The sequence below is a fragment of the Thunnus thynnus genome, chromosome 16 (assembly GCF_963924715.1).
Source record: "Thunnus thynnus chromosome 16, fThuThy2.1, whole genome shotgun sequence".
Taxonomy (NCBI): domain Eukaryota; kingdom Metazoa; phylum Chordata; class Actinopteri; order Scombriformes; family Scombridae; genus Thunnus; species Thunnus thynnus.
Genome location: NC_089532.1, coordinates 15,559,357 through 15,586,304, shown reverse-complemented (window position 1 = coordinate 15,586,304; position 26,948 = coordinate 15,559,357). Strand labels below are relative to the sequence as shown.

The 26,948-nt window shown below is 41.9% G+C and overlaps 1 long non-coding RNA gene across 3 annotated transcripts; it reads left to right on the top strand.

Annotated features, from left to right (window-relative positions):
- Positions 1-225: 225 nt before the first annotated feature.
- On the top strand, positions 226-20,246 carry LOC137200136 (uncharacterized). Of its 3 annotated transcripts, XR_010931916.1 has the most exons (8): positions 226-2,118; positions 2,499-2,573; positions 2,681-2,860; positions 13,771-14,373; positions 14,834-14,886; positions 15,602-18,109; positions 18,488-18,564; positions 19,745-20,246. It is a non-coding gene; the product is annotated as an uncharacterized lncRNA (long non-coding RNA). The 3 variants fall into 3 exon arrangements; XR_010931914.1 differs by having other exon boundaries at positions 14,834-18,109; XR_010931915.1 differs by having other exon boundaries at positions 13,771-14,886.
- The last annotated feature ends 6,702 nt before the right edge of the window (positions 20,247-26,948 follow it).

Genomic DNA, 26,948 nt, shown 5'->3' with positions numbered 1-26,948 from the left:
TACATCCTCCCCTGTTTTATTTGCTCCCATGGACTCTGCTCGCGTCTCCCTATTCAGGCTTGTTTACCTGGCAAGCCGAGTGTGACTAAAGAAAATTCCCACACCCTGAGGTGGGATTGGAGCTGAGGTGGAGGGGATGTGGGGCAGGAAGGGAGGTTTAAGGTAGGCTGTAAGGAGACAGGGGAGAGGAGGGGGGGGAGAGGACGGCACAGAATTACTCAAAGCTGTAAGCTGTAACCCACCTTCCTTCTCCCAGCCCCCCATGGCTTAATTATCATGTGCAGCCTAGTGGAGATGAAATAACGGAGACTCTCACACTAACACCCACACACCCACACAGGGAGGATCGGAGGACTGCATATACATAGACACACACACACACACACACAAGCACACACACAAATGCACAAATAGGAGGAGAGAGACAACATGGTCTGCTTTTAATCGAAGCTAATCGGCAAGGAAAATAAACATGCTGGCATGGCAGACATCTATCTTTGAGGCTGAAGCTGCTAGATAAGGAGGAACAGGCCTCTCAGACATGTGTTCTTCTCTTTAAAACACCGCCTGCTCCTCGTTGGCAGAATTAAGCTTTAATATGGGTCTTAGGAGGAAGCATCTCCAAGGTGAAAAGGTGAAATTATGGGATGGATTTTTCCTAGACACATCAATCATCTTTAACTCAGTTCTATTTGTTGGGGTCAGAGCTGCCCTTCTTTGAAGGCCTTGCATGCAAGAAAATCCAAGCAAGAGGAGCTTTGAAAGGCATTACAACATTACTCAGACCGTCTGCAACTGATCTGTCAAAGTTGCCACATTGCTTTGCATGAATCTTTAATTAGCTAAGAAAAGCCCTGTTAAGAGGGGAACGGCACAGCTCTTTTCATAGCATTTCGTCGTCCACGCCAGGTCAGCAAAGTCACTGATCAACAGTGGCAAAATAAAAACAGTCCTCTCCCACTCTGAATAGATCAGCGAGTATGTGGAGAGAGAAAAAAAACTGCAAAAGGAAAACAGAAAAAGGGAGTGAGAGGCAAGAGTAGGAATCTGTTAAAGCAAACATTACTTTTTCCAAAATCTATGTTTATCGCTTGTGTTCTAGGACAAAATCACATTAAGGAAGTAGAGTAATAGATAGAAACAGAGAGAACAAAGAGAAATGCTCAGCATCAAAGAGAAAAGGAATGAAGGAGTCGGGAAGAGTATCAGTCATGGGGTAATCGTTCTATCAGTGGCCGGAGTAATGAATCCAATTTCCCAAGCAGCGCCAGTGTCATTTAGAAGCTGTGGAATGCAGATTCATGAGCCCTGCACTTAGAAGCTTTTTGAACCTATAGACACATTAAAAGGCATTCTGGGACAGACATTCATATTGTCACAGCCTATATTGAATTTCCTTGGTCTGGTGCAGTGCAAGAAATAAGAACATTTTTGAACCAACTCAGAGCCACTGAATCCTGTCTGGAGATGGGGATTCAACTTTATTTTTAACTGCAAGCCAAAGTGACACATGATGCAGTCCTGGAAACCCCAGACATTAAACCGTTTTAATGCACAATATATATATAGCATTTAAACAGAGAATGGTAAGTCTGTTTTCCGAAAAGAAAACCGCACAATCCACAGATCCTTGAGTTAATGAACTTCAATAGTATACAGCATTCCTACTCCAAATATTTTAATTATCTAGTCAACTGCAAGCATATGCTGCAAAAAGAGAAGAAAAAAACATCTTCACCCTCTATCTGATGGCTTTGATGTTTGACCACAAAATCCTGACGTTTTTGTCAACCGTCAGTGGCTTGTGGAACAGCAGGGAAGCAGACGCACACACTCAGTCAGGTCCGGGGCTAATTTGCGGGGATCACTGCACTGACCCTGACCAGATAAGGTGCCAGTCGACGAAACTTCCTTCATTTCCTCTTGTTGTTGCAATATGGGAGCAGAGGCAGCCACGAACCAGCTTAAGGACAGCAGGGCTAAAAGGTGAAAGCCACGCTCGGCTGAACTTCAGGCCTGATCAAAAGGAATGCGACCTAGGCTTGGGGAGGCAGCAGAGCTTATCGGCCCAGCAGCAAGGCTTTGGAGGAGAAGATCCCAAGCACCAGATAGCTTCAGGTAAAACCAGGTTTTCCCAGAAATGAAGCAAAGTCACTGCTTTCTTCTCCCTCTCTCTTTGCCATTGTCTCTTCACTTCAACTGAGGCAACTTGCTCTGAAAGAAACGCAAATTAAATTAGCGCTAGGAGTTTAATCTGTTTGATACTGCGATGTCACAGACTTAAAATTAAATTATTTCTGTATGTGTGAGTGTGCTTTTATTGAGTTGAGTGGTGTAGGTGTTACTCGAATGCATGCATGTTTACATATGTGAGTGTGTGCCCCACCGCAATGTCTACTGCATCTGTGCTAATGTATCATTCATGATTTTAATTGCTAGTAATTAACTTGGGCCCAATTAGCAAGAGAGATAATCAATACTTGTTGATCAACACACAGGTACATTATCTTTGGTGTAAGGAATAGCGCGATTTGTGGAGAGAAAAGCCTGTTTACTGCACAGCTAGATGCAAGGTAATATAATCAGTTTGGCTTCTATATGCAACGCTTTCCTTCTAACAGATTATATATTGAACTCTTCTCTCTCTTTGCTTCTCTAACCCATGTTTACTCCACACTAGTGTGCAATTATCTGCTGACTAAAGATTGCATAGGCACCAGGCTGACAAAACAGGACTCGTTCACACCCATGCTGGAGCATCTCATTCTGTAAAGATGGAAAAACTAGTGTGCGACACGACAGGAGGGAAGCGATTGGAGATAAATTGAAAGCGATGGAAAGGAGATGGAAGTACAGGAAGGTAAGAACAGGATACTGCTGAGTCTGAGCTTTTCTATAGGATGCAAAATGGAATGAATGAGGGATGAGGGATGTTTAAAAAAAAGAAAATCATTGGATGTCTTCCCCCTGCCTGGCCCACTAACCACACGGTCCTCCAGTGCTTCACTGAGCTGTGATCAATATTGACGTTGTCATTAAGCAGCTCTCTGGTAATGAGGGTGGGGAAGGGGGTCCTAGGAGAGACATTAGACCCGCACGCCATGTGTCTTGCACGCACGTACAGCCCACTAAGCATCCATGATAAAACTGACGTTCTTCCTGTTTGGCACTTCAGAAAGTTTCTCACTTTAAAATTACAATCAACACCCTGCATGTAATTATAGTTTTGACTTGATGATGCATTCCATGGTATTTCAGTCTTGTGTAAACACAATTCGCATGCAAAAATGGAAAGCTGTCAATAACATGATGGTTGGTCTGGAACAATTTAAACCACATAAGAGAGGGTGTGTGTGTGTGTGTGTGGTAGAGAGAGAGAGAGAAAGAGAGAGAGAGAATGCTCTGTCACTGACTGTGTAGGGGTCAGGAGAGTGTGCAACTCATCCCTCAGTGGGCTTCACTAATAGCCATGCAAACACACATTTAGCTGTGACACTAAAATCCAAGGGCGCAAAACCATCCATCATCGCCTCTGAGAAGAAAAACCCTCAAACTGAAAAGGCACAGAAAAAGACGCACAATGAAAGAAGTGGAGCAAGGGCTGACAAATCTATTCGAAGTCCATAGCTGGTGCAACAGATAAACTGTGTGTGCGTCACAGAACGGGATAAGGCACAAAACGAGATGACAATTTGGGGTTGTGTGTTTCATTTCGGCCCACCCTGTCTCTGTCTGTGTCTGGGTAAACACCACTGTTGCTCGGTTCAAGCAGCAGCAACAACAGCTGTGGCAGCCCATGGCCACTACCGCCACTGAAAGCTAAGTTTACTGTGAGACATGATGGGTTGATGACAGACAGTCAGAGCACACACACAATCTGAGGGACTTTAAGACTGTGTAACCATCTGCAAAACTGCATAGAGTCAACCATGTGATTCTCTGGATGCGTCGGCCAAAATGTTCAGCTGGGACTGAAAATGATATTTTGTGTGTTATTACCATGTATTATATATAATATACCATAACCCAGTGAGCCCAGTGAGAGTATGTATACACAGCTAATTAATCATACACAAAGAGTTGCTTCAGATAACAAGCTGTTGCCAATATTTAGGCAATCCAAAAGCAATAAATATCCTAACAGAATGACGTTTTTATACACCATAACTTTACAAACTGTACTGTCCAAGTTTATGTCTGGAGATATGGCAGATATTTGATAAATGTAGTAGTAAATGTAGGAGTAATATAAGGTTTTTATTCAGTGATATCATGAGGAAATGAAATAATCTTTTAAGGGTTTGGCACCTTTCCAATAATAGCCACTGTTTGTCCCACAAAGAGAGCTTGTCTTACCTTTCACATTCACCATAGATCTCTTAACAATCCCAGATTTACACACACTCGTATAGGGGATGGTGCTGAAAAATGTGTAGCTGCAGTGACAACTACACAACAATTCTCAGGGATCAAATGCTCTGTTTACTGCTTCCCTGCATAACAAAAACAACCTCTTCCTCATTAACACAGGCCACTTGGTAGTGTGTCTTGCTACTAGACAGTTGGCTCAGCCAGGTCTGACAGATCTGACACTTCCTTGCATTTGATGTTTTTTTGGGATACAGGACACGGGTGAGTTTTTCATGTATGTGACGTATGGTATAGTAGGTGTAGTGATAGCCTATGTGTCTTCTTTAGATTGTTCTCCCTGCTCTGCCTGAAATATTGCCAGTAGATTACAGGCTAGCAAGAATGACAGCGGCTGCATTTCATACAAATGCTGTGAATACATAATGCATAGCATTGTCTGCATGAACCCTTTCACATGCTAATGCCAACCTTTCTGCAGATGTCTCAGAGGTATGTGCCGGTGACTGTAGAGTGGCAGAGAGGGGGTAAAAATAAAAAAAAGGAATAAAAAAGGAATCAAATGCACAGAAGAAAAAAAAAACCCCATCAACATTCTGATTGCCATCACTCATATATAATCAGGCATTAGACAAAAACAGGTTTAAAAATAAATCACCTTGATGTGGTGAGGGAAAAGAGGAGAGGGGCCTTCCTAAAGGTGGTTTCAACATGGCATTACAGGCAGCCAGCTCCACAATCACTGGAACTTTCCAGAAAATCGCCAGAAAGCCTCAGAAGTTATTTACAGCTGTGCAATGCAGTATCCAGACAGAAGTCCTATACCAAATGTATGGCAGAGTCATCAGGATCGTTGATTAACATGTCTGAAAGTATAACCGCTGCTAAAGGGAGTGCTCTCGGCAGCAGTCAGGCCAGGCACTAAATCCTGATCCAGTTAATTGTATGGTGGTACGGTAAAGGCCTACGGGCACTAAATGCTGTTGTGAGATGAATGAAATGCTCATTTAGCGTTTTACAGAAAGTTTCCACACATAATTATGTTTCACTGTTTTCTGCATCCAAAGCAAACACTAATACTGGATTTAACAGCAAATAGCTAAAAAAGCATATTAAAGCCAGAAGGTTCAGTTTCAGTTTCAAGTCTGTCCTATATTGTCAAGTGCCCAAACGAACATTGACATGTTTTTTTTTTTTCTGTAATCATTCCTCCTGTTCATACTGGCTATTAATAGATCCCTTCATAATGCACTTTCAATATAAGTGATGGGGACAAAATCTTCCCTCTGCGCAAAAATGTTTTTAAAAGTTTGTTTGACGAAAATATGAGGCATAAAGAGATCTTTTTAGTGCCAAATTTCCTCTTTTTGTTATGATCCTTCCACTGCGGCACACAAGAAAACATTGAGACATAAAGACGGAATTTTTAAGTAAAAAGCCTCTAACTGTGGAAGATGTCCACTTTGTTTGACCAACTTAGATGGCTTAAGCCTCATATTATCTTCAGATAAACTTTTAAATAAATTTTTTTTTTGCTCAAAACGAGGACTGTGGATTTTGTCCCCTATCACTGATATTGTAAGCACATTTGGAGGGGATCTTCTAATGGTGTGTATGACTAGGAGGAATGCTTATAGCAAGCAAAACCTGTTTGTTTAAGATAGACTTTAAAAAGTGTGAACTTATCCTTTAAAGCCAATGGCAGTTACCCCTCACAGATGTAACAATATATCAATCATAGATGTAGTTAAATAGGTCCAATATTCTTTTTTTGACTTCCAGAGGTTTACTCAAAAGCCAGACCTCTTATGGATGTTAATCAATATATTCTATAAATTACCAAAACATTAAGCAGGGCTGTGTTCATGTGCATAAAAGGACTATTTTCTGGGGGGGTTGCCTTATGTGTTCACCCCTTTAGCTGTGTTTTCTTTCCTTCTTTTGTTACTCACACAAGGCATGAGGTGAATTGTAGCTTCCACTGTTGACAGGGCCCTGGTGACCTTCCTCCCCAGTGAGTGCTAGAAACACTGGACAGGCTACCATTGTCAGAGTCTGTGTTTACCAAGTCTTTCAGAGTGGGGCTGCAGATCTGGGATCAGTAATCAATTCCAATTCTTTGCAATTTCACTCCCACAAAACTGATCTCAGGCCAGTGATCCCATTCTGAGATGCTTGACACCAGCTTAGGTCTCTGGTCTCAGGTTTCTCTGGTGCTGGTCTGCATGCGTTGTCCTTCCTACTGTTGACTTTCCAGCCTGCTGCTATGTCTAAATAAACACTGGCTAGGTTTAGGCTAGCTCTCCCATCTATCCTGTCACTACTCCTCACCCTTATCTGATGCAAGCCAAAGAGACATGGCTATGTGGCAAAATCTCCACCACACACACACACATACACACACACACACACACATACGCACTTCCCCCTTCATGTCAATACACAAAGCTCCCTACAATTAAGGTAATTTTAAAAAATATTTATGTGCCATTCTCAGATGGATTTGCACATTCTGAAAAAGAATTAAAACCGAGCAACTCCTGCACTTTGACTTTAAACCCCCACACAGTCAGGACTAATGGAAAACAGATATCCCAGCAGAGAACTATTCAGGGCAATTCTGTTATTCAATAAAAAGGTTCAACAAATTACTTAAAATAGGAATAACTGGACACAGACATTGCATTTTTGCTTCATATCATGCACAAGTCCATTATCTGACCTTGACCAAAACAATGGAAAATTGGATCTGTGCTGCTATTGATTTAAAATGAGTTGTAAAATAAATTATTGATTGTTTGCAAACATGCCAATAAAGTTACTAAAGACAAATATTACTCTCTTAATTTTTCAATAATGGGGAGTCTGCCTTGGCCTATAAATTATTTTTCAACTTTGGGGTAGTAATAGAAAAGGGGGGGTGGGGGAGCAAAAGAGGGAGAGAGGAAAAAAAGCGAGAAAGGGAGGGCAGAATGGCTGATCTCAGAGGAATCCTCCAACCAGAGGTTCTAACACACATTTTAGTGACCTATTAAGAGCATTATGGGCCCCTCGTCCACATCGGCCCTCAGCCCTGGTAATCTGGCCTATCCTCTTAAAAGTGGAATTGATTGAAAGAATTGATCTTCTCTGGGTTGGCAGACGCAGCCCCAATAATTACCTCACGTAAATCTCTGCAATCATGTATGAAATGTCAGGATCTTCTTGCTCCCAGTCTTGTGCTCAGCTGCTTCTCCTCAATAGCTGGTTTGGGGCTCAGACTGCTCTTGTTCTCTGGTTGATAAAGGGAGTAAAGGGAGAAAAAAAAAGAGGGCTACAGATTGCATGGATTTGAAAAAAAAGTCATAAACAAACAACATTTTCAGTTCTTACAGGAACATTTCCAAATAAGAGAATGTTTAGGTACACCTAGGAACAAATGAATATTATAAATTCAAATTAGAGTAAGTTTTGCCCAAACAGATAACAGACATCAAAAGCTTGGTTTGTACTTGATGCGAAAATGTCACCACGTCTCTTGAATATGCACCTGCGCATGTAGATTAGTGATCCTGTCACCAGATAAATCTCCGTATATACATTTTGATACATCACTTATCTATCTGTGGGTAAACATATTAAGTCAGGGCAGAGTGTGTGTGATGACAGGCTTAGCATACATACACATACTGTAAACCAGCAGCTAACAAGCCAACCAGCCATCGCTGATTGAATGTTATTCATAATGCCGCTCTCTCTTGGCTAAACAGGCAGTGAGTATGCACAGGCAGCCATGGAGCCCTAAAAAGCAGCTGCAAAGATGGGAGGGTGCAGGATTAGGGCCTGAGCCTTGCTCAGATGGGGCATTTCCATGACAGTGAGCTGCGCCATGGCTTAACAGCCCGCCCCTGTTTATGCTTTTTGGAGGAGAAGCCGGATTCCCTCCCCGTGACAGATGGCCTTTCAGCCACAAAGTGCAGTGTTTAGACTTAGCTTGCTCTGGGGCAAGACAGCAAAGCTCTGATGACACAGCATTCGGCAAACAACTCCCAGATGCAGAGGTGGTGGCCACAGAAAGCACAGAGAACTGGCTGACCCACCAAGCAAGTAACCAAATGACCAGAGAAGCTGCTCAGCTTCTGCTAAATCTGCCAACAAGGGGGGAGGCAAAACAAGGGACACCAGAGATAATGATGGGGCTTAGAAACCAAAGAAGTGGCTTGGCTTGAAGATACATAACACAACTCAATTTAGATTCAATCCAGTCCAATCTAGAGCTTTTGCTTACTGCAGACCAAATGCCCCCAACTGAATCAATACACCCTGAAAAAAAGAAAGCATCAGTTCTGCTTTTAATTAAGAGGATTGTTAAATTTGGTCAGTTGAAGTGTTAAGAGATTTCTTTATAGGCAGACAGGGCAAAGCAGCAGATTTTGCATTGGAGGGTAAACAGTGAGTGAAAAGGACCAGCTGCTGGAGAGAATTAGCCCAGTCTCATCTGATCCAACACAAACCTAGTGCTGCTTACTCTCAGAAAAAAATCTGGCCTGACCCAGTCTGACCCCTCATACAAAGCCAGAGAGGCCCTGGAGGCGGTGAATTAATTGCAGCCCACTAAGCCTGATACACCATATCTTAAATAAGAATGAGTTGCAGGCTCAGAAGTGCTGTAGCCCGGACCAGAAAAAGACCTAAAAGGGGAATTTTGTTCAAATTGTGCACTGTAAACAAAAACGAACTCCCTGGAAATGTTTTTCTCATCGGACAAACCCAAATAAAGCAGTGATTGGGTAGTTCACAAGGTTGTACAAGCAGGCTTTGACTCTCACCAACACACAGGTACAAGTACATGGATAAGTGAGTGGCTTTAGTAAACAACACAAGCCTCATGCAGCAAGCAACAGTGGAAAACTTCCTCGAACTCCTCTCTCCCCTATATCACATACGTCTCGAGAAAATAGCTGATGAAAAATACCATCCCCTCACATCCCCTCACACTGAAATCATTTAGAGTGGAGGCGTTATTCACTATGTTTACCCTGGCTGCTCACTCTTCAAATCCACACTGTTGGAGCCACCTAAATTGGCCTCTCGCACCATATAGATTTCCCATCACAGGGCAGCATCTAAAGAAGACACAGAGTGGAGAGCGAGAGAAGAGGAAAAGCAGAGCATTCACCAATCTGATCACTGACCCTATTGTCTTCCTCAAATAAAATACATACTCAGATTAATAGGCCCGATAACAGAGAGAGACAGTTCATTCCAATAGGGAAATGCCTTATCACTCCGACCCCTGACTTGGCTGCTTTATTTTTCTAGGAGGGTGAAAATTGATGAGTAAAATTAAATGTAAATATATGATTTAAGCTGACACCAATAATACAACTTATGTTATGGAGTAGTTAGCCAGGTGCCACAGAAAGAGGCGGAGGGTCTTCTTGAACATAGATGGTCATGTAATGGTCCAGGTAGCATGGGAAACAAGAAATGTCATGTCTAGGGGCTTCTGACGTCAATGGATCAATAGCGCCTGACGAGGAATTTTAAAAGATACTATCTGTCTGACTGCTGGTGGCAATAAACTGAAGATTAACCTTTACGTCCCTCCGAGTCCTGGGAAGTACCCTGAAGGGCATGCTCCACTGTTTACTATATAAAAAAAGTTGCTTTTTCGATACCGCAAGACCAGGGAATGGCTTAGTGGCTCTGCACTAGACCCTGAAAGTTATTGACTTCTTCCCCTACCTATATGAGCATCATAAATGTGAAAGATGAACACTCCACAGCCAAGTATTATATATTACTACCAATGGCTCCGGAGATGTGTACGGACACAGCTTGGTTTATTAAAAATAAACACCATATATTATCGCAATGCTGCAGCACAAATGTAATAATTCCTGTTGCTGTGCATAGGAACACAGAAAATGTAATCACATGACAAGAGAACGATGGGGTTGTTGTTTGGGAGAGTCTGCTTGGCTGGCTGCATGGCTGTGTCCTTTGTGAGCCACGGGGAAACAAGAGCTCTTTTTCTCCTCCAGAAGCATGATCCTCTTTCACCCCATACCTTTGAGCTGGGAGCCAAGGTTTTGAATGGCTGTGACCTCTGTGGCCTCTGCTGGCCCCCACTGGCCTCCAACCCTCCAGCTGTTCATCCTTCTAGTTCAGCACACTGCCCACTACCCCAGGTTTGCGGAGGCAAGCGGAGCAGCACCCCTCTGGGCCTAAGAACTGACCCCCAGGCCAAGGCCACAACACCACAGGCATAATACCAGAGTTCCCACATGAGCGTTGGAGCATGACGAGAAGGAGAGAGAAAGATAGAAAGTCGGGGAAAATTAACTGGGGTATGTGAGGGTGAGGTTTCCAAGAGAGGAAGGAAAAAATAAATGAAGTGGAGGAGTGGGAGATGGATGTTCTTCATATGGTAGAAAATCGGAAAGGAGAACAGATATATGAGGGATAAAAGAAAGAGGGGAGAGAGTTAAAAGAGAAAAAAAACAAGTAGCGGGGGCTAGGAGTGTGGGGAAGTGTGGTCAGATGAAGTAAGCAGCGACAAGGCAATAAGATGGTGCTGCACAGACGCAGACAGACGCCAAGGTGCAATAGAAGAGCTTGCTTCCCCTTCTGCATGGCTGGCTCCGATGACAGGACAGTATTCCCTCAGCACCAGCCGCTAACTGGATGATAGCACCAATCTCTCTCTTCTCGCTACCCTTCTTGCTTTCTGTCTGTCTATGTCTCTTTGTCATTAATTTCTTCCTTTCTTCCTTTCTTTTCTCGCTTACTCCTTGCTTGCTCTACTTTCTTCCCTATTCGAGACATACCCAACAAGGCCCCCTTACACAGGCAGCATAGCAGCCATCTAAAGCAAACATTAGCCTATAGCTTTGTTTGTTTACCTGTGAAAAATCATCGCCTCAGGCCTATCTCTCATTAGAGCAACCAAACAAAGACAACAGCAACTTGAGAACGCTTTAAAAATGCCTATAATTTGATGACAGGGGTATGTGTGTGTGTGTGTGTGTGTGTGTGGGAGGAGAGGGGTGGGGGTCATGCACCCACGATGGGAGGGCGAATGGAAATCGCCTCTGTACAGGATGAAAGCCTCTGAGGACTATCCATTGACTATGAAATGTGATGATCCCCCTTCACCTTCAGACACAGAGAGAGTTCAGCTTAACATTGCCCTGGGCACTAAACCTTGGAGCCTGTAGTGTGAAAGGATTCCACAGTATGCAGTTATAAACTGCCGTTTTTTTTTTTTTTTCTCATAAAAAAACCCTTCCTCATTCTTCATCCCTTTACATTGTACACAGAATATTTCTAAATTGCATTCTGTCTGTCACAAACTCCATAAGGGGATGGATGACTCATAGAAGTTGTGAGCGTATATTTCCATACATTTCGCTGAAGCTCATAACTGAATGATTCACTGGTTTTCTCATTGAATAGGAGTTTATTTGAATATGAATGTACGTGTGAAATTGTGTTGTGTATGGCTGTTCATATGGTTCTTATGTCTGTAAGTGGTGTTTATGCACGTGTGTGTGTGTGTGTGCGTGTGTGTATGTGTGTGTGTTTGTGATTTGTGTGTATCAGCACACATGCGCCTGGGTTGGTTGGTTGGGTGTTGGCAGGGTTGTGGTACCCTGCTGGGACCAACCCTGCCCAAGCAGCCTGGTGGAGGGGACAAGCTGTGGCATGTACACACATACACACACACACATACACACACACATAGAGCAGCTGCTCCTTCTGCAGCTGCTGCTGTCGCCCAACCCAGAACTCCCTGTTCCAAAGGAGGGAGAGAGAGAGAGAGGAGGTGGGGGAGGAGGAGAAGAAAAAGGAGAGGGAGGGAGAAGCAGGGGTGAAGGAAAAGTGGGAAGAGTAGTAGAAATGGGAAAGGAGAGAGAGCTGACAAAATAAATTGGAAAGATATGAGGAAGAGGTGAGAAATGGGAAGGAGGAAGGTAATGGAAGTGAGAGGGGAAAGAAAAGAGCAAAAAGAAAAAAAAAAGACTGGAGACAGAGAAGGCTAAAGGGAGAAGATATCTAAGACACCCACTAACACCTAAAGTGATCACACACACGCATGCACACGCGCAACACACACCAAGATCTTCTCACCTATTAACAGGTGAAAAAATATCCACTATCACCTCCATTGCAAGCCTTTGATACATGTGAAACTAAAGATTTGCCATCAGAAACAATTTATTTAACAATCAAAACAATCATCTAGTCAACAATCTACCCAATATAGCAAAAAAAGAAATCAATAGATATACCACTATTTTTAAATTATACAACAACACAATGTGAACAACTACAAAGTATAATGACCATAACATTTCCACAGGTTAAACACAGATTAAACTAAATCCTGGCCTATATTCCCTATGATGGAGAGCCTCCATTAAAGATAACATATTACTCTTCAACTAAGCTTAATCTGTGTCTAGGAAATCAAACACCCCCTACATACTCTGCCTACCAATCCTTTCACTTGAGACTGAGACAGTGTTTGTGTTACTCCACTTCCAGCTTAAGTCACAGAGGTTGATGGTGCAGTTCAAATCAATAACTAAAATTTGGACTTCAACCCGTGGTTGCCTATCAATATTTAGACAGAAAGATTTGTTGCTGCCAGGAATGTTTTGAATTTTAAAAATTATTCCACTTTTTACTTCCTCCTCCTCCAGAAGGCTTAGAGGGAAGCTTGCTGTGTTCATGTGTCAGAGGCTGCTACCACGCTTCAGAACCGATAGCGGAGAAGAGGTTGGCTATGGGGGAGGGGGGCACATCGAACGTGTTCAATTAGCAAAGTAATTAGTTAATTAACACAGAGGACCCTGAAGGCCTTCCTAAGCAGCCTTATATAGACCTCCTCCAAACCAACCAGCAGACCTTGAAGGCTTTACTAAGCAGGGGAGTATAGATAGACCAGCTAACCAGCCCACACCATCATCTGTCACACACACACACACACACACACATAGGACAACTCTGGTATACCATTATATCATTTTTGTATTGTGCCAGTGACATATTTTGTATTCTCACACAGCCAGAAAATCTTTACTTTCAGTATCACTGTGATGTGTGCTCACGGTCCTTTTGGCTCAGTGTAGGCCAGCTTCCTTCCTGCTTAAAGCCAGGATAACATGTGGATACACACTGGTTGCATTGTCTTCCTGTGACACTGCAGCTTAAGATGGTGATGATGTCATATCCTCTCCCAAAACAAATGACATTTAAGTGATTATGTACATTTTAGTACAGCATTGTTAATGCCCCCCTTAAGTGAGCACTGTTTTATGGATGTACCAGTGTTTACAGTGACAACACATGATGTAACTTGTATACCTCATAACCTTATAAAGATCGAAGCAATAACCGGTTCTGTATATGCAGCAAGAGGGGAAAGGAGACGAAAGAGAGAGAGAGTTAAAAGACAGCCTGCCCTGCATCGCTTCATAGCCACAGGCAGTGGCACAGCACAGGAGAAATGTGCTTACATCATCACATGCGGTCCAGGCATCCTGCAGAGGGCACTGCTAATAGCAGAAACACAGAGTGGAGGAGGCAAGCAACCAACCCAGGAGGAACTCGGCAAAGCGATCCCACGCAACTAGGATTTCTGACATTCTTGGCAGCCTTTCAGAGAGGTCAGTCCTAAAGTATTCGAGACGAGCTAACCTTCAAGAGCAACCATGTTCCAGCAAGCCGAGAGGCTTAATTCATCATTAATTAAAGTCTGCATGGGGTACAAGGATGAGTCTTTCTCAGAGAATCTCTAACCCCACTATCCAAAGTAATAGCCCTATGATTTGGACAAGATGTTTTGCCCTAGCAGGCGCTGGGTGATATCATGGCAAATGGATTGCTTGTTTGAATACTTTCTTCCCTATAAGCACCAAGAGAGAAAGAGAGGGGAAGAGATTCTGCACCAGTCTCCATACAGCGACCCAGATAAGGTCCTTTCCGTACATGTGGAATGGCTTGAACATGTAACATGTGAGTTATGGATGTACAGCACATGCAACAAGGATAGAAATCAAATACTGCCGTCATTCAGGCTCACAGGCAGCATGAGTCCAAGTCTATTCCAATGATAACAAAGTCAATGTCACTTTCCTAGATTATATGCTCAAGTGTGCTTAAGTGGGAATCACAAGTTACCAGCATAAACACCGGCAGCACACTTCATCAATCTCTATCTTTCCCGGCTATCCTAACTTAGTCTACAGGCATGGCTGCAATGGCACGCAGCTGCCTTGTTCAATGTATCAGACCCATCTCACCCTCAGCAACATTTTTCTAGGTGTAATAACAGATAGGATCACATAGCAAATGCCTGAGCAAAAGATGAGAGCTATGATCACATTAAAATGAGCAGCATTCTTCTCATGACTCCTATAAACCACTGATGCAACTGAGTCTTTTTGTTTGTGTGAGTGCATGTGTGTCTTTGCAGGTTCCAGAGGCGTGGGTAGCCAGCTGCAGAGCTGTTCTGGATGCTGATTGGAAGTGAGTGTTGAGCGCTCAGGACAATTATGGAATCATTACTGCCGCCATGCCGGAGGCAAAATATGAACACCGTGCCATTTGTCAACCAACCACAGCTTTCTAATCAAGCTCACATGTGTTTGTATGTTAGTCTTTGTGTATGTGCGTGCACATGTGCATGTGTGTGTGCAGTGCCTGAGAGCCTTGGCATGTTGGCAGAGGAAATGGAATGTCAGTCATTATGTGTGTGTGCACATGTTTGTGGGGGGTAATGGATGAGTCAAGAACCCTGCCCAATATTTTGTGTCTGTATATTTATTTAAATGTGTGGTGGCATCCAAATGGACTACAGGCTGTAGTCTTCAGCACATGTACAAATTTGTGTGTATGTGTGTGCATTGGTAGAGGGTGAGGAATGCCCTGCAAGAGCGCAACTGTCTAAACATGTCCCCGTCAGCTGTCTCTCCGCTCCCCTCATGGAGAAATAACTTAGCATGAGTTATTTGTTTTTTTTCACCGCACCCCACACTATCATCTCACATTGGCTGCTGAGAGGTTGTCCATGGGAATGTCCCTCTGTGGCCTCTTTTAGACTGGAAAAGTGTCTGTCAATTGTACGAACAAACTGGTGTGGGAGCCTCCAGGAGGAGGATAAGAATGGAGGGATGAAGGGCGGAGGACTGGGACCCCTCACAATCCTATTTAATCAGTCTTTTTTTTCCCCTTCTGCCTACAGGAAGCACCTGTAATCCATCTCCCTTTTCTGGGATCGGTGTGGTAACGTGGCATAAATGTTTTAGGAAGATTTAATTAATTGTTTCAGTGAGTGATAATAGCAGGTAATACTTATCACAGGTACGTTTGTTTTCATAGCTTGGAAGTGCCGTCACCAAAGTCAGTGTAGTGTGCAACTCCAGTACTCCAAGAGCAGTACTAACAGTCAAATGTGAGAAGCAAAATAATGCTTATAACATTTTTGCTTTGCTTTTTAAAAGTTTTGCTCTAAAGTAGCGGGTGTATAGGGTTAACTACACTATACCACTATCTCTCTCCCTCTAACTGCAACGAAGAGGCAGTGTTCTTAGGCTTGTGTGTATGTATTAAGTCAGTCACTGAGATATGAGTGTTGTAAGTGCACAAGGGATTAGTAGCTCAAACATTGATCACTGATAAGCTACAAAAAGTGGTCATGTATCTTTTCACTGTCTCTACAATGTTCTTCCTCTCAGCACTCAACTAAGCACTTTCTGTATGTAGAACAATACAAAAAAAAGACACATTGCCTACCCTGATGAAATCCCTGTTTGACATAGCTAGCCAAGATCCCCCCCAGACAAAAACAAGCCATTACTATTAGTCAAAAGAGATCAAAGACATACCCCAGCTGAACACAGTGTTTGGGATTGCAGCGCCTGACAGCCATCTGCACTGGTAAGACAGGAACAAGCATTAGACATTGATGGCAAAGGAGGTCCAAGTTTTTTTCTTAGCGTCAGGTCTGATAAATTTGTGCAAGCCACACTTTACTTGGAGGACAGAGGTGTATGTGGAAAAAGTTACATAGGGAGGGAGAGAGGGAAAGAAAAAGTGGAAGACAGTAGAAAGTTAATAAGAAGATGTTGGGGAGATTGAAAAGGGGAAGAGAAGGAGAGGAGGGGTTGTGCAGCAAGGTTGGATAGAGGATTGGTGAGGAAGACAGTAGGGAAAAACAGTAAGACTGCTTCTCCCTCAGTGACCCAAATTGGCAAGGAGTTCAGAGTGAGCCTGCGTCTTCATCTCAAAGCCCGTAGAGCAGTGGATGCCCAGGACAAATCAACACGTTTCACAGTTTGCCTGCATAAAACGCAAATACCATCAGCTTCAAAAACTATGATCTTCCCTGGAGCATATGAGCAGGGGTTTGCTCCTCTGGGTTCACTGAATTGGTCTGTGAATCGATCACAAAAACAGCATTTCAAAGGGTTTCAGAAACTATGAGGTCTTTCTCTTTCCCAGACTTGAACAAAACAGACTTCAGCATAGACAGCCCTGCAGACACTTGTGGCTGTGAGGTCCCAAAAGGCTTAGAGATGTCTCTAGTTTTTTCACCACCACTCATAAAAGCTTGGTGAAAACAGCAGTATATCAATCTAGTTCTTCACACCCAACATAAGGCAAAGACTGAGGAAAAGAGAAGTAAACAGAGAAAAAAGAAGAAGACTTGAGCAAAGAAAGAGAGAGATGTGAGCCTACATAAAATAAAAAAGGTTTGGACTCCAGCCCAACTGCAGAGAGTAGGATTCAGATGATGTGGAGGAAGGGTGCCATATGTGCGTTGGTCACACTGACCAAGCTTGAACCTACATGCAGCAACTTACTCGGGACATGTGTTTTGGCTATCAAAGTCATTAAAATTCCATTACATAGTGCAACAACAGAGATCGTAAGTCTTTCTGAGACTTTAAGAACATTAATCATGTGAATTGACCATGAATAATATATTTACATGCACAAAGATGCACACTGTTTGACATTTGATGGTTCTGCTACAGTATATTATCAGTTTCATAATTTTTAATTTTAATAAAGGAAGATTTAACTGGTGGGGAATTAGGCTTTTTTCAGTCCACTGAAGCTTTGTCACTTAGTAAAAATAGAAAGAGGTCATCGTGTTTCACATTGTGTGTGTGTGTGTTTCAGATTGTTATTGTTAGTTGTTCAGTCATTACAAATGGTGTTGCATTCTTTATAGTGAGGGCTAATGGTGTCCTGACCTACGGGGAGGAATGCCAACTCTCACCACAGCTGCACACTAAGGCCAAGAGCCAGAGTGGACTCTGAGTTCAAAGGTCACCCATGATGTGACTTGATCCTACACAATCAATGAACACCAGGTCCTGGCCTTTGGCAACCGCGCTCTTAATGGGGTATAGCAACTGGACAAATGGTAAACAGAAAAGATGGTTAACCTGACGCGCCAGATGGTTTGTTACACAGAACTATCTAAGAAGTTGTCCTTAGAAAGTGTTTGGAAAAGGGCAGGCACTTTCAAAAAATACTCGGCAGGTGATCGGATGAACCATCTGTATCGGCGTCTATCACGGGGTATTGCTGCTGTTGTCACACCTAAACCACGACTGTAGCTGCCAGCAGTTTTAGGATGCCGATTGGTCTGAACCACTGGTGGTTCGGCCACAAGCACATAACTTGAAGCCTGACAAGATGGATTCCCTGCATGATCTTGCGAATCCAGCTGTCTCTCAAGGTAAGCAGATGGTATAAAAAATATGAAAAAAATGAAGAAAAAAATAAGATTGTATAACATGAAGATAAACATGATCAAAATGAGGGAACTAATGACAATCGCAAGTGATCACCTAATTGAGTTTTTTTTTTCTCTAACAAAACGTACAGACATTTTGTGCACAGTCCTGATAATATGTGTGAATTGTAACAGGGGAATAAGAACACACACACACATATGCATACACACACTAAATGGTTATTTGACAGACACACTTTTATGACATTCTTCATACAGCAAATGCAGAACTAACAGTTCTCATTAATTAGTATTGTAACATATAAAAATAGAGCATTTTCTGTTTCTCATTAATTAGTATTTACTGTATTTCTTCCACAGGAGGCATTGCGCCGAGAAAGTCACTCCACTGATGACAAACACACCCAGCCAACTAAACAGATAATGAGCAAATTTTGGTAAGTGTCTGGGATTGTTAGGTCATTAGGACTCAGGGTTGTGTGTGTCAACTATTTTAATTGCAACCCCTGGACACAGGCATAAGCTCTGGTAATAACCCAGTCACTTTGTTAATGTGTTCATCATTATCCCATTCCATCATCTGGAAGAAAATAGCATTTTGGTTTAACTTAAACCCCAAAGAGCTAGCTAAATAACAATTTATCAGAATGAACTAACTACTGGAATACTTTTTACTAGCAAAAGCTTAAGTGCCAGTGGACCCATAAATTTAGGTATCCAAACTGTCGAGATTTGGGGGGTGTAAATGCCCATAAATGTGGAGTCACCTCCACAATGAGCAACAGACAGAGAAACACAGGGAGAGCCTTTGCATTGGTCCATTTCACACTTCATAAAGCAGCGACATATTTATTCCATGCATTCATATGTCCCTTCAACCAGGTAACCGCTATACAACTTGAAATGATTCATTTGCTTAATCATTTTCCCCATTTAGTTCTGGGTTTCAAGTGTAAGTTTTAGAATGCAGCATTGTGCGACAATGTTTTTATCTTACTGCAGGGAATGAGTAGGGAATTACCTCTCGCCCATAACTACATTCCTTAAAAACCCAAATACACACTGCTTAAAAAGAGGCTGTAAAATCTGTTGTGAAACAGCATGGTAAATATCCCACCTCTGGTGGGGCAATTTACTAAACCTTATAATACACAGAAAAAAAGAAGCATATAAACAATTTTCCTTTTTTTCCCCCAAATTAGTCAACATTTTTATACAGCATTTTATGATGAAGACATATAATACTTAATCAGGAATATAATTTGTCCCTTTGAGAGACATGCAGAGTTGAGGTCAAAAGGGTAAGCCTCAGGTAAATGTGAGGCAGTGGGAGTACACAGTCCTGCCTCTTATTCCTGTCTGATTTAAGAGAATCCATAGGGGGCCTGTGGTAAACACAGCAGGGACGTGAACCTTCAGTAGTGGGAGAATGAGGGGCTGGTGTTGTACTTAGGCTTCATATAATGACCATCAAGCCCCCCTTCTTCTTCAATCCCCACATACCACCTCCCACTCCACCATTCCTGCTCCAATTCTATAGGTTTGACCACTAAGACCCTCATTCAACCTGTGTATACGAGAAACCTTTCTTTTCCCTCCACTCTTTCCCTTCTCCAGTTCAGCACTCCCTCACTCCACCGAGAGGCAGGTCCTTTTCAGACGGCTGGCTGGACTCCCGCTGTTTTATGGGAAGTATTGTGATCCCACAAGCTCTCTCAGGGGGGATCAGCACTTACGAGGGCCGATAGAGCTGCTGATTTGATCTTCTCTTCTTTCACAGCCTTTCTCGAGTTTTCATCAAAACTTCTTGGCCCTACTCACCATGGGAAGCCTCAGCACAAATGTGATTCCCTGTGTCCATGAAACAGACATCATCTGTGACAGTGGAGACACTGATGAGGACAGTGATACTAGAGAAAAAAGAGATGAACTTAACATCAACCCAGCCACATGAAAGCAGTGGAACTCTAAATATTCAGCAATGCTTCAAACAGTTCTTACAATATTTAAAAGCCATTCCTTCCCAACAGACATTCATCCTCACTTTAGTGAGCAGCATGAGTCATGAATGTACCCTTTGCAAGAGTTCAGACATAATAAAGGGGCATTAAATAATCTATTACTTTAATCGATCTCTTTTGGCATTCAAAGAATTATAGATTTCTGGCTTAGTTTAAAGCAGCTTCTAATTATCACAAATAATCAGTGTTGGAATGTAGTGAAGTTAGAATGCAACTTTCTTGTGGTAGTTTCAATATTTTGCTGACGCTTTTGCAGTCTAGTTATATCATCCATCAAACACTTGTACGTTACATTACTGCGGACTTTCCGTTTTATCAGTTTATTTCTTTTCTAGTGTGATTTCTCCAGGGCAGTCTCGACAGTTAGATCAGCCAACAAAATTTTTGGTTGACTAAGTTAACCTTTCTCTGGTTTAAGTTTTGACAAAGTTACATAACTGTTCACAGTTTGAACAAACGCATGTGATTAGTTTTTGTCTCTTGTAATCAGTTTTTCAATAACAATCTCTATTCACCAGTAAAGACTGCCTCATTGGGTAATTGATTCACTAGCATTGGCTCAATGGTGGATCTCTACATTCATTCAAACAATACACATTTAAAGCATGCATGCTAGTTTTCTCAAATGGTAACTTTGAAATGATGTTGTTGAACTGTGCTGTTACACATTGTACTGGAATCAAGTTCCACCATTTTAGCTTTATGGTCAAAACAATGAAAATATCAACTTGATTCAGGTAGTTTTTTCAACAATAAATGTTTTAAATGTGTGTTGCTGAAGTTTCAAAACAAATGCATATTTTTTGTATTTTATAGTTGAGGACACACAGTACTTCATGGAACTGGATGTGAACGAAAGGATCTTCTCAGTAATAAATAAGTGTAGATTGTGTTTGAGTTTTGGAAATATTCTGGAAAATATGTATCTTTTAGGGATGCAGTTATGCTAATTGATAAACAGCATCACTACTAGAACCCAATTGGATTTAAAACATATTGTCACTACCGCTACAGGGCTGAGTTTGCTGATAGTAGCAATGCATCTGCGACACAGTTAGTATGGTGAAGTGATGGTTTTCTTTCAGAGAATCCAACAGGAAGTGAGGTTTGAAAGCCAGAAAGTAATTGTTGACTGATTAGTGTTTAACTGGAGTTTTAACTTTTCCACATCCATTTGTTCTCAGACAGTAAAAGCTCTGCTTTCTGCACCTTCACAGGATATAGTTTGTCTTTTTCAGGACTAATGCTCAGCAATGTCCCTGAGTGAAACAGCACAGACTTACTGTATTGTGCTTTGATATCCTTGTGGATAATATAGGATGCAGCAGTTATTGTAAACTGATAGTGAAGGCTTATGCAGGGAAATCCCATTGGCATGGTCGGCATTTACTGGTAAACCAAAACACAAAGCCAATAATCTCTGTGTCATTAAGAGTGATTTTCCTCCACTCAACCTAATGTGATGACAGAGATAAAACCATGCCGGTCTAACTGTATATGGGAGAATGAGAGGTGCTGTTAGCCAGACAAATGATGACAGTGCCAACATGAACTGACTCAACACTGTATGCTCTAATGGCAACACTGATAGCAACAGTTTGATTAGTCTCCATGTAAGATGTGTCATGCATTAATGAGGAGAATATAGAAATTCCTCTATCAGCAGTTTAACTGAGAATTTTTAATGCTTTTAAAAAGCTGAATTTTAAAAAAGAAAGTACAAAATAAAATATGAAGAATACTTGACAACACAAAGGTTTTGCCCTTACTATATTTTCTTTTTAGAGAAATTTTATTGGGCCATCTAAATCATCATGGAAGTCCATAATGATGTGTTCCAAAGCACCTACCACTAGAGCAAAATTGCTCTTAGACAGCACTTTTCACAAAGGTAGCTTTTAACACAGCAATCAGTGGTTTGCTACATGAAGGGGTGCTGTGCAGGTCATGCATTCATTTTAGAAACAAGCGGAAAGTTGTCACACTTACCAGAGAGAGAAGCCCTAGTGTAATTACCACATTGGCAGATAACCCCTGCAATCTCCCCAGATACTGAGACTTCCGCTGCACCTCACACAGGATAGCACAATTGTCTCTAGTCCTTTGAGGGCCTTGTTAAACATGTTTGTCTTGGTTTTGACAGGTTTCTATCACTGACAGACAGAGACAGGGTACGGCAAAGGCCAACTATCTTTCCAGTTGTTCCACAGTTTGTGTAGTTAGTTACTGTGACTCAGGAGCTTAATAGCTTCCTCTACTTTCTGCTGCCTACATTTGAAGCTCCAAGCCTACGTGTCTGTACAAACATGGCTAAATGCTTCCAAGGACATTGCATGTCTGTGTTTAAAGAAAAAAAAAAAAAGCTGGATTTTTTTTCCCTATATGTCTTTGTTGTACTGTATGTTAGAGTCTATCTTAATAATGCTGGAATGAGCCACTGCTATCCCAGGGTGCCAACAGTCGCTTAATGTTTCATAAACGTCATTTGGAAGTAATTCAGTAAGCACCCTCATGAAAAAGAGATGAAATACAGATTGCCACTGGGTATATTAACACCTGTCACATCAGACCGATATCATATTGCATTGCTGTAGTTACGCAGCTTTCTATTATTTTCTCAACTCCCAAAACATCACCTTGCCCTCCTAATCTACCAATGTAATTACCTCATCAAATAAACTATCAACAAAACCCCTAAAATAGGATTTGTGGAAGTGGGGAAAACAAAACAAAATAAAAAAAGAGAAACATATCATCACACCCAACATATGTGAGACGTATGACGTTTAGAAGTCAGGGGAGCAAAGCCTTGAGGGCATACAATCAATATTACATTTTCCATTGCCACCTTCATAGCTATTGTAAATGGCTTGTGTCAAAAATAATAACAGGTTGTATCAGGAACCTTGGGTTTGCAATTTCGCTCCTAGTGCTTGGAGGCCCCGTCTGCTCACCCTCCCTTACTCCAGCAAGACTGGGTGTTAATGACGCCGTGGTGGCAGACACCTCTCACAGAACGGCTGACTTTTTTCCTTCTGCCCATTCTTTATCTCTTTACTCTTGACAGTTCTGAGAACTGCTGGGAAAACATGTATGTGTAAGAAAACGCTTAGTACTAGAGATGATTAGCCCTTTGTGCATGTTTCGGTGCTCAGCCAGTGGCGTAGTATTATTAGCAGGGCTGGAGAGATTAAATCTATTCTCACTTCTGTTGTCATACCACTCTAGGCAGCAATAAGCAAGATGAGATGCAGTAATATGCACACTAGAGGGACAGACTCCTCTTCATTGGAATCAGTGCTACTTTAAGTTCTTCTGAGAGAGAGGTACTTAAATGATTTTTTTTTTAAGATAATGTAAGTTGATTACTTTATCTCATCCAACCATTATCTCAAGTGTGGACTGCTCAGTCATCTACACACACACAAATACTGCAATTTGCCAAAGTCTCCAAAATTCTTAATAGGGGAAACCCAAGATGGATGTGACCCTTAACCCCCATGTAAAATCATCAAAACCCAGATGCTCTTTTCATGTTTGTGTGTGTGTTTTTTTTTTATTGTTGCCAAAATTTAAAACTCACCTTTAGCTAAAGCTCAGCATCAAATTCCATTTTTATTTTGATAGCCTTTTGTCTTGGTTATTTAGACAACTTCAAAGATAATGTTAAGTTCAGAGCATTTCCACTGATAGCAGATAATACCATCTGGTTTCAGCAAGTGCCACATATGATCATTTTCTCAAAAAAATATGTGTTGATAAGCTAAGTTGTGAAACAGAAGTGATAGTGTCAAAGAAAAATGTTAAGACAAAGCAAACAATCTGAATAAATTTCAAGTCATTTTAAATCACAAACGTTCTGTTTGTATTCAATGCATGTCAAACTCTCCAATAGGCTTCTTTATCCTACAGCAATCATTTTTACTGTCGAGACTCAAATAAGCACTGTCTGATCCTTTCCAAAACAGTAGGTTGTCACACTTTCAGAGACGTCCCAAGTGATATGATGGTGTCCATCCCCTGCTATGTGATAAATGAGTTTCAGCAAAGAGTGCTATTGAGGTGTGCAAAAACCAAAAGTAATATAGTATGACAGGATGATGCTGTGGCCAATCATCACGCCGGCAGACATGAGCTTAGCAGCTCTGGCTTTTGTATATGTGGTTCTTTTCCTTAGGCTTCCAGAGAAGCTCTTATACCCCATGTCTGAGCAAGGCCTTTAAATTCTTCTCCCTTATCTGAAGAGGAATCTGCAGGAAGTCACAGAATCCCAGCTTATCTTGGCTAATTGTGGATGTGTTTGTGTGTGTGTGTGTGTGTGTCTGTGTGTGTTCAGCAAAGGATGGGGGGGACTTGAGAGGGTGCCAAATGCCGCAGGATCCAGAAGAGCACGTCAGGACAAGAGAGGCAGGCAAGACTGACAGACACAACACTAACATCTGACGGAAACAAACAACGCGAGCACATACACAACAACACCCATATAGAAACTGACGGAAACACCCAGGGCATAGGTGACATTTAATCCATCCGTCACATTTCAGCAAAAAGACAGATGTCAAGGATGTTCAAACCTTTTGTGTGTGCAGTGTTTAGGGGGTAAATGTAAACACTAAGTTGATTAGTGATATGAACGAATTTCAATATAAGTACAGGTCACTGTCTAAAGTTAGTTCAACACACTTGATGGTATTTAATAATCCCCTTACACACTGCATGTTTCCTTGCCACTTTTTCATCAGCAAGGGCCACTTGTCATCGATTTGAGGCAACAAACACTACTGTCCAATAGCCATGCACCGAAGGGATGGGCAGCATCCAGTTGTGCAACATGAGAGATGGCTCCAAAGGGTGTCTTAAAGAGGTGATAAAAAGGTCTGTGACCTTCCCCAAATGAAAGCTCCCTCTGATTTGTGAGCCACAGCCATGGAGAGTGTTGTTTGAGGGAGAGAGAGTGGGTGGTCTGTCAGTGGGTTCATGCACCTCTCTCTACAAACAGCCCAAATTTACATCTTTTTAATGGCTAGTGTGTCCACTGGCTGTTGTAAATCAAGAGAGGGGTTTTAACCTCTAGGAGCCAGCAGGGGTTAATGCTGAGGGCAACGGCCACTGCTGTTTTGGCCAAGGACCGAGCAAATGGACGCCCTTGAAAACAACATGCTTCAAACTGTTAGAGGGCATGTTTGGCTTTTGAGTCACTTTTGGTACAGTAGTATCTATATTTAGCCCATCAATGAAAAATACTTAACACAGGTTAGGTTAAACAGGCCTTAAATGAGAATAAAATCATGCATATGAAGATCATATGAAATACAACTTCAAATACAGTCTGTTTCAGTTAAATATAGATTCCCATAATGACAGCAGCTTGTGAAGTCATAAATGTTTACTCGGTTTTCTCTCGATGATGAAGTCCATTAATGAAATCCAGGAGACAATTGTGCTTGTTTTACCCTTTCCGCCCCATATTCACAAATAATACTTTCCCAACTGGCATTTTCTTCTGCCGTCATAAAGGGCATTCACACATAGTGAGATCTCCCGGGCACAAATGAGCAATCAGTGTAAGAGCAACACACCTGGTAAGGCTCAGTGCTTCTCTGAAAGGCCATCGGCGCACCAGGAGAATTGGCTTCTTCGTAATTGAGATCGGGGCAGATTATTCTCATTTGATTGTCTAATGACCATCAGAATGAGATCCCCACCATAATAAGAGTCCTATTTAACCAGGCGCTGCAGTAGAACAAAGTGTCAGTCAGACACTGTCCCTCTGTGTTTTCGTTATTAGAATTTTAAATGTGAAATGAATACAGGCAACAGAGTCTAGAAAAATGTGAATTTTGTAGTTTGTTGAGTTGTTTATGAATGCTGACCCCATGAAAATAAAAATTTTTAAGTTGTCTTTTTGATTTGGAGAACTATAACATCAAAATATTAAGTTAAATATATTACACAAAAAAGCCTAAGTCATGGCTAACAATACAGTTGACTTGTACTGTAAAATGAGGGAAACTGTGATTGATTATACATTTCCAAGTGACAATTTTTGACCTGTCAAACCATAATTCCCATTCGTCATTGCTTCATCAATGTTGATGGGGCTATTTCCGAACCAATTCTCTGAGCAGGAGAAACATGGGCTTGACCTTATGCAACAATATAAAACATTGCTTTCCCTATTACCATGATTCTCCATCCACATGTACTAGAGCTTAAATGAAGTTATTGATTATGCTCTTGCAAATATGGCGAGGTAAGGGAATGACATCGCACTTAAAGATCATTGCACAAATGTACCCTAAATCACAAAAATGGAGGAGGGGTAGTTACTGGCATGGACGTCAGGGTGAGTACTCGTGCATTCACTCAGTGTTTAATCAATGGATAAAACTGTCTATCCATTCAAGTATTGATGTTTCCTATGACAACTGCTTATCCACGTAGAGCAGAGAGACACCAGAGGCCTTTCAATCATCTGCCAGCTGAAAGGAGCACAGAGAGGAAGAGGTGGGGTGAGACACATGAATCTCTAATACTGGATTCATGCTGCATGCTCAATTATTCCACTGCCACAATGCAAGTTAAAGCCGAGGAGGAGTCAATCAACTGTATACGGAGCACAGGTTCTGCCACTGTGTGAGAGCTTGACTTGGTCATTCCCTTACAAAGGCAGTTAATCAATATGGATCCACTCCTTTTGATCTGCTGCCTCTGACCAACAACAGTCTCTAATAACAGTATAATTGCAATGACCATAATGGCACCCATTCTTATCATCCCACACCAGAGAAAGAGGAGAA